Source organism: Gopherus flavomarginatus, chromosome 2 (assembly GCF_025201925.1).
Source record: "Gopherus flavomarginatus isolate rGopFla2 chromosome 2, rGopFla2.mat.asm, whole genome shotgun sequence".
NCBI lineage: Eukaryota > Metazoa > Chordata > Testudines > Testudinidae > Gopherus > Gopherus flavomarginatus.
The window spans coordinates 66441018-66453417 of NC_066618.1; the positions used below are offsets into that span (position 1 = coordinate 66441018).

Here is a 12400-nt window from a genome sequence, read left to right on the forward strand (position 1 = left end):
ATGATCAGATAGTTCAGATACTTCTCAGAACTATCTGAACTTTGAACTCAGTTAAAACTGAAAAGTTTTGGGGGAGAATTTTTAGTTGAATACTTGTTTCATGGGAGAGGGAAGCCATTTTTCACAATTTATTTGTTTCAAAAACTGTGACCATCTCTGCATGTGAGTAGTCCCATTGACTTGGGAATACTTGCATGCTTAAATTTAGGCATATGCTTAAGTGCCTTGAATTTTCCTTCTGTGGAGAGAATGAATTGTCTGCTATGCTCTTCCGCTCTCTTCTAGTGGCCTGAGAAAACATGTTAAAATGACTTCTGTGGACACATGGGACTGTTTCATTCAGTCAAGGATCCTCAGAAAACATTGAGCCATGTGATTAAATCCAACTGTCTCAATTGCCCCAAACAAACAAAAATCATTCTCAAAAAAGTCTCCCATTAAAATAATACTAAATAAGAAGCCTTGAAGTCAGATTTTAAAAAATTGATAACAATTCCATAAGCATAAAACTGATTGACCCTAATCTAACATTTCAAGACTGGTGATGATCAATAGTTCTTTTAAGGGATCCTGGAACCCATCAGTTGCAACTAAAAACCTGCCAAGTTCTTGTCTAATACTCAGTATTAAATATATTTCAAATTACTTTGCTAATAAATATTCATAGAGATCTCCTCTATTTACAATAAAATCGGGGCAATAAAAATAAAAAATATGCACTTTAGTCATATATAAAGCAAAGTTCTAGCAGTAAATAAAGACATACTGCTGCTGCACACATGCATTTCACTCTCTTACACGTGTAAATTTAGCTCATGCTGATCTGGAGTTCCAGACTTTACCATCAATAACTATTTCAATATTTTATTTATATAAGAAAGCATGTATCGCTGGGCTACTAGAAACAAAACACACAAAATATAACAACTGTAAGCAGAGTCTGAATGAGCTCTCCCCTGACATCTAGTGGTTAGCAGTGGAAAAAAACTTCAGGAACGGATCTCATTTGCACGGACACACTCACCATGCTAGGTGCTTAGCATGATGGGATTGCTTGCCCAAATGATCACTTGTGGTTTGTGTTGGATCCCCAGTCTCCTTGTTATTGGGGAAGGAGTAATAAAGCGTTGTTATCCTTGTTGTGTGAACCAAGGGCATCAGAACTGTACCTGCCATACCCTATAGAGGGACTCACTCTCAACTGAACGGCACTCGCTAGGCAGAAGACATGGGTTCCAAAGCCCAGTGAGTGGAGAGGGGGTACTTGTACCTGCTGGTGTGGGTCCTGCTCAAGGGTCTTTAGACATTATTTGACTCTTCCTCTCTTAATGGTATAATAAAAGAGCTAATTTAGATTCAATTGACTTATTAGACCTACTTTCTGATAGTGTCTCTATTGCAAGAGATTGCCCAGAGATTGAACCACCAGTGAGGCTTCCTCACTAACAGCTGAAATCACTGAAAACTGTGTTAGGTGGGGGACCCAGAAGACATCTTTGTATGTGGCCAGCTTGGTGGCTGGTGGAGAGGCTCAGCAAGCAGGGCAGCTGGTGGAGAGGCATGACAAGTGGCCAGCAGGAAGGCTGGTGGAGACGTCCAGAGATGAGCCTTGCAGAGGTGTGGCAATTGGCCGTTAGAGCAATGAGTGAGTGCCCGAGCAGTGGAGCATGTAAGGTGCCTCATTTACCACCCCTCTACACATGTTAGGCGGTGAACTCTGGGGCTGTACTGGCCAAGGACAGAAACTGTGAGTGGGGTACAGAGAAGGGATGGGCATGTTAAAGGGACTTTTAGGTTGCTGGACTTAAGACCCTGAGCGGAAAAGGACATGGCCGAAAATACTTGGGGGTGGGTCTTTTGCTCATGGTTTATGTTTATGAGCCCTAGTAGCAGGGTTTTCCCAAATTAATGCTGACTTACTTCCCTTCTTTTATTAAAAGTTTTTGCTACACTCAGACTCTGTGCTTGTGAGAGGGGAAGTATTGTCTCTTAGAGGCACCCAAGGGGTCGTGTTTCATTGTCCCAGGTCACTCGGTGGGGGCTAGAGCTGGTTTTGTGTTGTATTGTTGAAAAGGAAGCCCTAGATACTGAACCTGGTCCTTGTTGCTGCTGACTTCACCTGGCAGAAGGACTACACGACAAATCAACATTGTAGATCGGCGCCACCTTTCTAGTACTTAAGCTTGAATCTCACTTTCTGTTTAAAAGTTAATTATTCTAAGTGCTCTAAAATCCACATGCTTAATCTGTCTAGAAATTTGCTGTGCCTCATGAAAGTGCAGTGGTATGGTCAGTGGTCCAAATGTGAGGTCTTTTGAAGAAAGTGTTCCTGATATACAGGTCCCTCAAAATAATCACATGTTTACAAAGTCACCTGGTTCTTCTGATTGTCTTTGCACACACCCCAGATTCTATATATGGTTCCAAGTATGGTCCTCATCTTCCCCAACTAACCTCAGCCACTCTTGATTTCTCTCAGCTATAGTACAGCACCCACCACCCCTTTGAAATAGTCATTGAGAGTAAAGTTTGGAACTTCAGGCTGGCATGAACTAAATTTACATGATTAAGAGAATGAAATGCATGTGAGCAGCAAGAGTAGGGCTCTGTTACAGCTAGCGGACTGGCACACAATGGCTCCAAGTGACAAGCTGTGGTCATCAAAACTGAGCAATACCTACGCACTGTGAGTTTGAGCCCAACCCTTTTGGAACCTTCAGGGAAAGTATGTTGTGTGCGTTTGTTGCTCTCTGCCTGCATTCTGCATGGGCTTCTTTTGGAAGTTGTGCACTGAGACCAAAATTTATGGTTTAAGAGCAATATTTTAGAATGCTCTACAATCCACGTGTAGATTCTGATTTTACTTAAGAAGTAAATTTTCCAGGAAATTAGCTTTAATTAAATAGAGGGAAGATGAAAGACTCTAGTAAGCATTAAGGGAAATGTAATCTTGATTCATACTCTACTCGTACACACGTTAGCATGATCAAAACAAAGCAAGTTACTGGATCATTTGGTGAAGGAGTTCCTCATACAGTCTCCTTATGCAGTGTTGTTGTAGCTATGTAAGTCCCAGGATATCAGAGAGACAAGTTGGGTGAGGTAATCTCTCTCTCTCAGAAGTTGGTCCAATGAAAAATGTTACCTCACCCACCTTGTCTCTCTAATGAGCTGCTTATTACATTTTCATATTCTTATAACTTTTTGGTGCAGAACTAAGGAATATGGTGGGTTAGAGCAGTGTGAGTGTGGGGGATGTTGGAGCAGTGCAGGGAATGTGGGGGAATTTGGAGGGTACAGGCTGTGCTCTGGCATAGATACAGAGAGGCCAGCATACCCCTAGATGATGACTCTTTTATTAGATAAAAATTTTTTTTTTAAAAACAGTTTTTGAAAAACCAGTTGGATAACTACAACTTTGACATAGTACTGCATTTCCCTCCCCCTCCCCAAAGGAGTGTTTTTTTTTATGAACTCTCAATGAATAAGGGATCCTTCTCAAAGGGACCCTGGCTCTCTGGGAGCTCAGAAGGCCTGGCAGAGATGAACCATTGGGGGGGGGGGCAGCTTGGGCTCCTTCTCCAACAGAGGGGAAGGGGAAAGAGACATAGAGCCATATGTGCCCTCTCCTCCCCTCCAAATGCCTTCTGTCCCCTGTAATCATTCCACAAGACTTCTTCACCAGGCTGAGAGAGGAGGCTCCAGCATTCCCCTTACTTTCCACTGCTCCCCAGTCATGAGGAGGAATTCAGAACTCTCCTTTTTCACCATGCTCCCTCTAGGAGTGGGGTAGGGGGCTCCGGGTTCACCTTTCCCCAGCTCTTCGTTTCCTGGTTTTAAGAGGTTTAAGTTTGGAAGAGCATGAAGAACCACCAAGCAACCTTAACTCTGTGTTCCTGAAGTTTGAAGGAATTTAACAGTATTCTTTGTCTCAGCCTGTTCCCATTTAACTCAATGATGTCAATGGAATCAGAGCAGAATCAGGCCTTTCATTGTTAGCCTGAGTAGCAATTTCGGTAGAACTATTATGTTATTTGTATTACAGTAGTGGCCCAACTGTGATCAATGCCCCATCATGTTAGGCATGGTACATGCACATAGTAAGACAGTCATTGCACTGAAGAGCTTACAGTCTAAACAGAAAAGGTAATCAAACTCCCCTCTTTTTACAGATGGGGACCTGGAATACAGAGAGAAGTTAAGCGACTTACCCAGTGTCACAGAAGAAGTCTGTGATAAAGCCAGGAATTTAATGTAGATTGAGTTCCAGTTCAGTGTGTTAACCACTACACCATCCTTCCTCTCTTTACATTGGTATAACTGAGAGTAGGTTTGTTCAAGGGATTTTGTGGAGAAATGGAAATTTGAACAAGAATATGAGATGAAAGCAGTAAGTAAAAAAGGGATTTTGTGTTGATTTCTCTCCAACTTTTGGTTCATTCTCTACCCCATTTCTGACCCTTGTCTCATATGGCAAAGATTACTACTGTGTGTCTCAGTGATCTCTTGAGGTTATAGAAAGCAATTTCTTCCCTTTCCTGGTACCCATGTTAGCTGGATAATTTGTTTATTAACATGGCTGAAATTATGTAGAAAGGGTAAGGGGATCTTTAAATGCAGATCTACTATTTAGGGTGTGGTTGGTGCTGTCTAGAGTTTGTTACATAAAAACAGTCTGTTCACATTTGCTCAGGAAATTGCTGGTTTTACTAATTACTAAATAGCATAATTTACATCACTTTTTAAAACAAGATTTATTATGAAAATAGACTGAGTATTTTAAAAACTGGGAGTGAAAACCTTTCCTCCTAGCCTTTCATTTCTAGAGTCTTAATTCTTTTTGTGACTAGTGTGGCTCTTTGATAAAATTTCACATGCCGTAAATGTGACTGCAAAGGATCTGACAGATGTGAAATGTTTAGCAGTTTGTACAGAGGAGAATGAATTAGTGTTCGATTGGGTTAAAAGCTGCTGAGATTCTAGTGAAGTACTCGTCACAAGGTGATCGTAAATGCCAAAAATGATGAGAGTAACACTCAGCATTGGCACCACCTTTCTTAACCACAAATTTAATGATGTTATGAGAAGAACAGGTATGTAAAATATGAAACTAAGTAAGACAGCACTAAATATTAATTTTATGTGACATCAATAATGTCTTAGTGAAAACGGATTTTCAACCCACAAAACTCTTATAATTATTGTAATACCTTTACTTTATACTTACCATTGATTTTACTGGAATGACTAAGATTTTGGGTGTTTGCTGAAACAGCACTACTGTCCTTTACCTTTACCACTGAGTGTCATCCCAATTCATCTCAGCATACTGCAAAACTGACTATTTTTCATTTTCATTATGCTTCTCTTTATTCTTTTACTCCTTTCCCACTCTGGATTGTGGGGTTTTCACCTCTATCCTTTTCTTCTCCATTGTACTTTAATACAAGTAATCTTAACACCATTCACAGGAAAACACAAAACAGATGTAAAAATGTTTTAAAAGATACTTTCATACTTTCAGGGATAGACAAAAAAATTAATTTATACACAATCATTTAATAAAATCTTATGAGAAAAAAACTGGAAAGGACTGGGTTGTTTTATACCTGCTATGATTTATGAAACAGCAGCACAGTAGTATAGATTGAGTGAGTAGTACCTCCTTATTTAAAGGTACTCAACAGTTCTAATTATAAGGCCCTATTTTCACGTTAACTGTTTTGGCTGAAATTTTCTATGCTGGATGTCTGCCTCAGGCTGAATTTCTTTGGAAAGTTTCAGCTAAAATGGTTCAGCCATTTCTGAGAATGACATTACATAAATTGTTTTGCTCTCATTTAAAAAAAAATGCAACTAATCCTACAACTGTTTAGCTGAGTAGGTTTAGCGCCTCCATAGTTTGGAGCAGGGACTTGAAATTTGACAGGATGGACCTCCTGGTGTCAGGGGTGTGCCTTTTGCCATTTGGCCAAGTTATTAGCCTCTAAAAATTGCAATTCACCCATACTCAGTAGAAACCTGGTAGAGTTTCTAAATTTGCTGAAGATTCCATCTGCAGTGAGCATGCTCCAAGCTGGGACTACAGGGACTGAGCAGGACTTTGCCAGCAGTTGTTCCTCTCTGCTGCCAGGTGCTGCTATAGCACCAGGCACAAGAACTGAGCACATGGAAAATACCAAATGCCAACCAAAAAATTTGACACGAGTCCAGTGACATGGAAGAACATTTCCCAGAATGTTATGATATCAATTGTATGATGACACAGCAGTTCCTGATTGATAAAAGGACAGTACAGCTTTGTCTCTCCCCCCACCGCCCCCAAACATGCATTGGTCCTGATATATGGCCTTAACTGTACAGCATTCCTGTGCTCTGTTAAATAACTGCCATGTTTCATCCAGAAGTAGCTGCAATTGTGAGTGAAGTGATTCTGTTTATAGTTTGTAATATGAATTGGGAACACTTAGAATGAAAGGTATTTTATAAACATAGGCTTCTTTATCAATTTCCAAGAATAATACCTGACAAAATGAATACAAACTATACTGCGTACAGTTCCTTCATCCCTATCCTAAATAGCTAAACTAACTCAAAGTCCATCATCAGGACCTCTGTTTCTTTCTATGGGCTTTAAACCCTATATAAAATACTGGTTAAAAGTTGAGGACAGTAATTATTAAGCAGTTGTTTAGATAAGTAGAGCATTTATTTTGCATCACCTTAGGCTCTGGTGCTAAAAGCTTGCATCAAGATTCTGAGTAATTATTGCTGACTCATAATAGCAGGTTCCTCCAGTTAGCTCCAACCAGGATATACAGAGGGTGAGAGTGTCTGTTTGGGCTACAGGAAACTAAAACATGGGTTGTTAGGTTGCTCTAGGAACCCAGGCTTGTGGAGAAAGTTTAGGCTGAGGTTTATATTTTATTGTTGAGTTATTAATAAATCAAACTCCAGCAAGGGAAAGGGTTGAGCTTGGACACTTATTCAAAGCACTGTGTAGCATGTTCAAAAGGCAGCAGAGTCAATCCTATCTCCAGATGACTAGAAGGATACAATGCTAACCACCAGTATGAATAATACTTAGTATCTGGGATCAATGAAGTGATCGCAAAAGAGGTGCCAGGGCAATGAATTGCCAAGCCTAGAGGTGCTGGGGCTCAGCCCTGCATGTGTGTAACTTTACTCCCAGGACTAGTCCAGCTGGCTCCCGGGACTAAAAATCACACACATGCTACTGTTTGTAGCATTGGGGCCAAGACTGTATTTGTACATCTTGTATGGTGCCGATCACATTGATGCTTAATACATAACACCTTGTGAATAGATAAGATACTATCCTCACAGAACAACAGCTAAGAACCTTTCTGTAGACTTACTTTCAACTGATTTGCCTAAGGCAACACAGAGTGTCTATAACAAAATCAGGAATAGAATCGATCTCCTGACTCTCATTCATTTTCTTCAGTCATCCTTCTTCCCTGTGCAGACACTAAGGGCCTGACCCAAAGCCCGCTGGAGTCAGTGGTGGTGGTCTGTGTGGTAGTATGGTAGCTGTAAGGTAGGGAGAGCAATGCACTTATTTTTCTTTGTTTTTCCCTGCTGATGTCCCTTTAATGCTGCATGTGCAAGACTAAAATGGGCCATCTTGATTATCACTTCAAAAGTTTTTCTCCCCTGCTGATAACAGCCTTTCTTAATTAATTAGCCTCTTACAGTTGGTATGGATACTTCCACCTTTTCATGTTCTCTGTATGTATAAATATCTTCTTACCGTGTGTTCCATTCTATGCATCCCATGCAGTGGGCGGTAGGCCACGATAGCTTATGCTCAAATAAATCTGTTAGTCTCTAGGGTGCCACAAGTACTCCTGTTCTTTTTTCTCCCTTGCTGTAACTTCTGATCTCGCCAACTATATCACTTCTATGAAGAACAGTATGTTAATAAAATTCCTATTATAAAACCCCTTTTGTAAGAAAAGTAGTAACATGTACTAATACAATCTAGAGATGAATTAATTGGATGTGAGAACTAAAATCCCCCTAGTAATCCCCATCCCCCCAAAAGTAGTGGGGTGTTCAGATTTAGGGGTTTAGCTCAGCTCTTTAGAGAGAGAGAGAGAGAGAGAGAGAGAGGGATTAATTCCCAAAGGAGGTTCGGTGTTTGCTTCCTTTGGGTCCATCAGCCTATACACAGTATACTAGCAGCGCGGGAGTTTATTCAGCAGACTGGAACGGATCTTGCCCTGTGCCACACTTAGCTGAATGGAGACCAACCCATCCAGTTTGGGAAACAGTCCCTGCCCAGCCCTGCAAATCAATATAGCCTAGGGAACCCGCCTCTTTGGACTCGTCCCTGCTTCCTCCCGAAAGCCATAGAGCAGGAGATTTTTTCCAAGCTGACTCACACACGCCTAATGTCAGTCCTGTCACATCCAGCTCTGCAAGCTGTTGCTTGCGCTGTTCCTGCTTTGCACTAGCCTCTCCCTCCATCCACTCCTTCTACTGTGGCTGGCTGGCTGGCAGGCTGGGGCGGGGCCCAGAGAGGACACGCCCCTCTGACACGCCCACCACTCCACTCTCCCCCTGAACAGGGACCGCAATGATTTAGAAGTTCAGGAATCCCACGTGACGTCACCGAGGATGATGTAATGCTTCTCTAAATAGAACGTATTGTAACCTTCTCTCAGTCCAACGTGGTTCCTTCACCCAAGCTGCTGGTCCTTTCCCTTCTACACTTGTTTGGTAAGTTCCTCTAAATACTGATCTGACTTTCTGAAACTCGCTTTTCAGTGCATTTAAACCCTCGCTTTCTGGACGCTTTAAAGTACTTGTGTGCACGGGACTGATCTAGGGACGGGGAGTATGTGTGAATTAACTGGGGAGCAGAGGGGGGGAAGGATCTAAAGTGAGGAGGGAGAAATCTCATGAATTGCAAAGGGGTTTGTTTTGTGGAAGTGTTTTTGGGCTAGTGAACAGTTTCTGTTACTAACCCTGGGACTGCGCCGGGGACTGTGATAAACGGCTGTTAGTTTTTCAATTTAACTGTAATGATAGTAACTATTTGAGATCCCCCGCTCCCGTTCTGAGAGGCGGTTTAGTGGCTGCGATGTTTGATCAGTGGGATGCTTCTATGAAGATGGCTTTTTGAACGAGTGTGTGTGTGCATCGCTCCCTCTCACTCCTCCAAGTGACTGAGCGAGGGTGTAACAGGAATCGGGGGGTGGCGAGGGGACCGGAAAAGTTGTTGAAGCTACACGAAGCGCAGTAAGCTGTCGGAGGGAGCGGAAAGGCGGCAAGGGGAGCAACTCTGAGATTCCTCAATTCAGCACACCGACCAAAAAGTTGGAAAGTTTTGAAACTCTGTGTGTGTGTGTGTGTGTGTGTGTGTGTGTGTTGAAACAAGAGCTAGTAAAGTCATTAGTGTGCTGCCGCCACCGTGTGCTTGTGTATGCATGTGTGTCGAAGAACCGCTGAGATGAGATGTAGCTGCTGCTGCCATCTCCGCTGTCTGCAGGGAGCGTGTAGGTAAATATTGTTGCAAATAAATTGTAATTCTTGTTTAAACTCTTTCGGGAGAGGATTTTTTAAAACTAGACACAAAAGTGGAAGGTTAATGCTTCCCCCCCCCCCTTTGCCTTATTTCTTTTCGGCATAACATCTTGTCTTGCTGCTGCTGCTGAAATGACAGCTCTTTGGCTGCTGGACTTCCTCTCAAAGTCCCCCCTCCCTTCTTGAAGCTTTCGCTTTCTTCTTAACAGAACTTGATTTCAATCGCTGCAACTTTGATTTAAGTTTTGGAAGAGGCTTCTTAGTCCAAAGTACCGGAGGCTCAGCTGCCTACAAGTTGCTGGTTCATGTGTATGTGTTGTTTCTGATATGGACTTGTATTGGTAACTGCACAACAAACTGATCACCCCCCTCCCCTCCCCTCCCTCATATCCAGTCCCCACATGATGCCTATTGTTAAGGCGCAGGGCTAGAGTGGGCTGTGTGTATATTTCGTTGTTAGGTGTCTGCATCGCTATGTTTGGTTGTCTCCCCCCCACCCCTCACCCCTTCTGACATATCTCTGGGAATAAGGCTGGATAGTGGGCCATTACGTCATTCTGCAGACTAGTAAGTGTTTGATTAACAGCCTTAGATACTGTAGGGTTCAGGGGGTTAGAAATGCTGACAAAGCAACTCTCCCTTTTACAATCCAACTGGCTAAGCACATCGTTTTTACATCCTCTCCTCCCCCCCAGTTCAGTGCATATCTCCTTTATCCCTCCTCTGGTTTAGGTTTCTCTCTCCCTCTCTTTAGTTAAGTTTTGTTCTTCCAGAATTATAAGAGCTCCTGAAATATAAGGGGGATACCTGCTTTAAACTCTGCCTTTTCTCTTATTTATGTCCAGGCATGATGAGTAAGCTGTCATCTCCAGGGTTTATTATAAATGTTACAGTCTGAAAGAAGAAAAATGGCTCAAAGACATGGATAGCAATAAAATAAAATGAATGTCCATATGTGTGTCTTTTACAATTAAAATGCTTAAATAGTACTTACTTAAAACAGCATGGCCAGAAGATTTCTGAATTTTATCAGTAGGAGACAATATACAGACAGATGAAAACAGAGGTTAGACCAAATGACAATAGGAGTTTTGGGTTTTCCTTGAGACCATACATTTCAAAGATAACTCTTCTTCTAATCCATTGAATTGCACCAAAGTTTCTTTCCCTGGTCATTTGGTGAAAATCCAGTGTGTCAAATAACAGTGGAGGAAAAACTTTCTTCTAAGAAACTGTCATGTAGAAATCATCCAGAAACCAGACTGTAATTTTTTTTAAGAAATTGTTTCTACAGTTACAGGGTGTGAACAAAATGAAAGAAAATGTATACTCTGACCCAGTTTGTGGGAATTTGTTCTGAAGTACATGCACTTTGGTAGAATTTTTTTTTTAATTTTCTGTAGAAAAATGTCTTTGGATGAAGTCAGCATTACTATGTTAAAAATACTTTTAAAATGTTAAACTTCTAATTTGTTACTCCTTAGTCCTAAAGGGAGCAGTGCAGGTTGCAAAGCACTAGAGAAAAGTGTGGTTAACGATCAGTGATTAGTGATAAGTGATTAGTGGTTTTATTCAAACTGTTACCTCTGACCAGAAGCACACATCAGAGGATTAACAGGCTCTTTAGATAAATGCTCATTAGTAGAAGGAGAAAAACGAAGATAATAGGCATGCACACAGGGACAACTTTCGAGGAAAATCATTCCTGTCTCTGGAATAATAAGCTCTATTAGCAGAAAGCCTCTTTAATTTAAAAGTTGCTTTTATCTTGTAAATCAAAGTTAGATGTAGAAGGTCACTCTGCTATTATAAGCTAAATTTTCCCATATCCACTGGATGTGGATTATCCCAGTAGTGATATTTATTTAAAGAAACTGAAAATTCTCAAGTGCCAGTGCCCTGTATTTTAAGGTATCCACTTCAAATGTAGAAAGTGAAGCCTGCTGTCAGCTAACTAGATGGCGTAGTACTGTTCTCTGTGAATATATAGTTCAGGATTATAAACTGAGCAAGTTGCTGCTTGCTAGATGTCCTTCAGCACTTACTACAAAGTTGATTTTGTGCTGGGTTGGAGGCTAGACAGTTCTACAAGTTTTTAGTCACATTTTCCATGTCAGTTAATCTAGTTGAGTTAAAGGCTACTGGAAAAATTAGTCTCATTACAAAAAGAAACTGTTAGAGGCAAATAAAACTACCTGGGGGTTAGCTCTTGGTTGGAACCGTGATAGTAAAGTGCGAGATCTGTCTTCTATTGGTTCAGTAAAATAAGATTCTGATGGTCTTAAATACAAACATATAGAAATACACAGTGACACCTCTTTCCTGGCTATCACTGGCAAACGGAGCTTTAAAAACCAGAAAGGGTCACTAGGAGAGAAAAGTTGACTGAACAAAACAACTCATTCCTGATTTTACTCTACAGATAATGGTAAGAAGTCTCTTATTTTCGTATTAATTGACTAAGTGATCTTTAACTATTGATAAGAAAACGATAATGTCTCGGCTTTGTTCATGCATGGTTTGTAAAGAATTAGTGTCTAGTACTGTCCATAGAATCTGTAATGTTTCTGCTGTCTTTAGGTCTGGACCATCAGACTTCCAAAACTTACATGTTTTCATGTACATGTTTACCATGGGATAGGAAATAGAAATACTAAACATTTGAATGGAACAAACTGAAACTGTCTATTTATTGTAACTTTAATTGGACAATTATGAGAGGTCAGATAATATTTTATGTGATGAAGAGATTTCTTTCTAAAGGCAAAGAAATTTCTTGATATTTTTGGCATGAGGTTGGAAGTAACTTAGTCTATGTGGAAGGACAATAAGCATTGCCTTGGACTAT

General features: G+C 41.0%; 1 protein-coding gene across 2 annotated transcripts in view; it reads left to right on the top strand.

The window, feature by feature from the left end:
- Nucleotides 1-8667: 8667 nt before the first annotated feature.
- CREB5 (cAMP responsive element binding protein 5) overlaps nucleotides 8668-12400 on the top strand; it is a 348182-nt gene continuing 344449 nt past the window's right edge. Inside the window, exon 1 of one of the 2 annotated variants that reach the window (XM_050938658.1) lies at nucleotides 8668-8745. The gene's annotated coding sequence lies outside the window, so the exon portion shown is untranslated. The remainder of the gene's footprint in view (nucleotides 8746-12400) is intronic. The other variant, XM_050938659.1, reaches the window with a different exon arrangement.